This window comes from Gastrolobium bilobum, unplaced genomic scaffold, assembly GCF_033153095.1.
Source record: "Gastrolobium bilobum isolate Gb01-03AN ecotype WA unplaced genomic scaffold, APGP_CSIRO_Gbil_v1 utg70428, whole genome shotgun sequence".
NCBI lineage: Eukaryota > Viridiplantae > Streptophyta > Magnoliopsida > Fabales > Fabaceae > Gastrolobium > Gastrolobium bilobum.
The window spans coordinates 1-3,610 of NW_026898058.1; the positions used below are offsets into that span (position 1 = coordinate 1).

The window sequence follows — 3,610 nt, forward strand, 5'->3', positions numbered from 1 at the left end:
AAAAAAACTAAGCTAAGATAAATAGGAGGGTTTCCCCTTTTCATTGTGGAGGTCTCCTATCCCAAGGGTTCCTTTTTGCAGCTTCAGCTTCCTTGGCTTCATCAATCTCCTCCTGTGTCAATGGTCTCCTCCTAAGCATGTCTTTTAACCTGAGAACTTCATTTGCAGGGAGCCATTTCTCAGCATCTTTCAGTAGATCGCTGATGATTGCGACCAGGGAGTTGATGGTGGATCTCATCATAGTTATGCCAGTGCAAAAATGGATGACTTGTTTTTCAACATCCAGCAGTCTCATTTCCAACTCATGAATCTTCCTCTCCAGGTACGTTCCAAAGGCCCTGATGGCTTCTTTGGTTTCCTTACGTTCTTCAGCTTGTTTGGAGACGAGCCTGTTGAGTAAGAGCTCTGTTGTGTGGTTGCGTAGAGAGTTGGAAAGGATTAGGGAGTTAGCTGCTTTAGCAATTTCTCCTTGGACTGCTTGGAGTGTTGATTTATAGGATGCAGCACTGGCTTCCTTGATGGCTACTTTTATGGTACTGAGTTGTTGTTCTCTCTCCTCCTTCTGCTGTTCCTGAAAGGTGTTGAAGGCAAAGCTGTGTCAGTCCGTCCCTTAGAGCCTTTAGCTCTGCATTGGTGCTTGTCATGTCAAGTTGGGGGATGGATTTCTTTGCTGGCAGCCGTTTTTCTAACTTCTCTCCCAGTATTTCAAAGATTTCAGCAATCCCAATTTGTGATTTTCTTCTAGCTACGATGGGGATTGCTGAAGTAGGGGAGGAAGTAGGTTGCTTCTTCTGCTGGTTATTGCCAGTAGCAGAAGGCACAACGGGTGCTGTGCTGGGTTCATCCACTGGTGGTCTGGATGATGAGGGCATGATCATAGCTTGTTCCTCCATCAGTGGAGGAATTGCCATCCCTTCTTCTTCTGCCAAAGCTCTGGCAAGAGCTTCGTCCCCAGATGTATCGGGACGGATGACAGGGAATGACAGAGGACCTCCCAGATTGATCTGCCTGGGGCCTGCTGTCTTTGCTTTCTTTTTAGGGGGTTCTATGAGAATCCCCTTTCCTTTGTCATTTTTCTTCTGTGGCTGAGCCTCTTGCTCAGCCACTGATGTCTCTGCAGCAGATGCTACTTCTTTGTCTTTTTGTCCCTCTCCTTGTTGTTGCCTATGAGAGGGTTGTGGGGTGATTTGTTGTGGTGGAGAGTGAGCAGGTGGTGGGGATGGAATGTGAGAAAATGTAGGGTCTGAGCTGCTTGGGGACGTCTCTTTTGCAGCTGGTTTTGGTGCTGACATTCTGCCAGCCTTCAACCTTTTTGCCAAAGGCTCATTGTCTTCACTCTCCTGGTCAGAAAGGGTGATAGGCTTTGCAGAGGATGCTCCCTCTGGCCTATTGCTATTGAGGACCCTCTTTATCCTCTGACTTGAACGTTCCCCTTTTCTAGGGGGAGGTTTGGCAGGAGATTTCTTCTTGCCCTGCTTGCCATCAGTAGCAACAGGGGCATCCTTCTTCACCTTGGTAGGAGGAGGGATGGTTCTTCTGGCCGGAACGTGGCCAGAGGAAGAGGAATTTGTAGGGGTGGTCTTGGTGGTCTCCTTTAGTGAGGCCACAGATGCTTCCTCCTCACTATCTCTGGTGGGGGAACGTCTGAAATTGGCAGGAATAGGTTTATGGGACGTGGAGGTTAAGGAGAGGAGGTTGAAGAGGTAGTGGAATGGGGACGTTACAGAATGAGTGGTCAGCAGTAGGTGACCAGTTACTGATGGGATGAGTGTGAGAAGATGGAACGGTTTAGGTCAAGACGTGGGAGAGAGGGAAAAGGAAAGGGTGTAGTTGTCTTAATGGTTGAGGAGACGGTTGCTTTTTCTGCGCGTGTTTCCAAGAATTGCAATGAATGCAAATTGGATATGGCTGCGTATATTTTCAAGTGACTCAGCAGGGACAGGTGTCCCAGTCACTCTTATCTCCTATCCCAGGGAACGATCCCTTTGTCTTTTCCTAACTAATAAATAAATAATTAAAAATAATAAGAAAATATACAACCGTGAGCACTAAATAAGGAAAAGGGAACGTACTAACCTATCACCTATTATTTAATAAATCTAATTGAACATGTAACAAAACATTTAATTATATCTATATGTATATATATATATATATATATATATATATATATATATATATATATTGGGATTGTGTGGTCAAGGACCACCCCAAAACTACGTTCCTGGAACGTAACGTACTTTATTTGGACTTTTTGGAGAGGAACATCAGATGTTCCCTCCTTTTTAGGAGTTGTGTGGTTATGGATAACCACCCCAAAACTTTGCTCTTTGTCAGAGAGCAAATGTATCTACTGGGTTGCCTCCCAGTCAGCGCTTAGTTTAATGTCTTTAGCTAGACATGGTACTTACCTCTCAAGGTGTTTCAGAAATGGTTGAGGGGACCTCAGTGTCCCCTGGTAGTGATCCTGGTGTTCTGGTTTGAAGGTTGGCAGCAATCTGCCCCAGATGGGACTCAATGTTCCTGACCACTGCATCATTCCTGGTGACATATTCCTTGACATAATTTTCCAGGGTGTTGATGCGTTGGTCATCTCTGTGGAACGGAACGTAGTTGTTTCTTCTTTGTTCAGACGTTCCACTGCTGCTACCTTGCTGATACTGCTGTTGATTGTTGTTGAATGGTCTCTGGTTAATGGGTGGCCTCCATTGGGTGTTGTGGTTCTGATCCTTAATGATAGTTCCTCCAGGACTTGAATGTGTATTTCGTCCTGCTTGTTGATTGTCTCTGGTGAAGTTCCTATTGCCAAAATTTTCTGCATAACACACCAATGCAGTGGATGGGCAGTCTGTTGAGTCATGAAGGTCACCACAGGCTGAGCATGGTTCTGTTTCAGTTGCTGTGAGTTGTAAGACTTCCATCCTTAGTGCTTCTTGGTCGGCTTTTAGGTTCCTCACTTCATTCATGAGTGATGCCAGCTGGGCTTCCATGGCAGTTTGTTTATCTAGTTCTAGCATGCCTGGCTTCCTCGCTGGGCTCACTCTGTCTATTGGCCATTGGAGACATCTTTCAGCAGTCCCTTCTATGATTTCATATCTTGATCTAAGTGAGATTTAGAAGTATAATCAAGTCCTTTATAGAAAGATTATAACACTCCCCAACTTTATACCCTATGGTTTGGACATTTTCTTATGATGTCCTTGTATCTCTCCCATGCTTCATAGAGATTTTCTCCATAAAACATTCTGAAGTTAGAGATTTCATCTCTAACATCTGCTTGTCGAGACATTGGAGAAACCTCTCTATGAACTTGTTAGAGAGTTCTTCCCATGTGTGGATTAATCCAGGGGTGAGAGTTTTCATCCATGTTTTAGCTTTTAAGCCTAAGGAGTGAGGGAACAACCTCATTCTCATGCTCTCTTCTGTTACACCCTCAGCTTTAAAATTGTCACAGATATCTTGGAATGTGGTGAGGTGTGTGTAAGGATCTTCTGCAGGGAGTCCATTGAAGACCCATGCTTCCCTAATCATGTGAAACATGATAGGTTTTAGTTCAAAATTGGGTGCTACAGGAGGGAGGATTACTCCCCTGTCTGGTCTGTTCCTAAAA

The 3,610-nt window shown here is 44.8% G+C and overlaps 1 non-coding gene across 1 annotated transcript; it reads left to right on the forward strand.

Annotated features, from left to right (window-relative positions):
- Window positions 1–3,167: 3,167 nt before the first annotated feature.
- Window positions 3,168–3,274, forward strand: LOC133312481 (small nucleolar RNA R71). The gene has a single exon (XR_009751682.1). It is a non-coding gene; the product is annotated as a small nucleolar RNA R71 (small nucleolar RNA).
- Window positions 3,275–3,610: the final 336 nt, after the last annotated feature.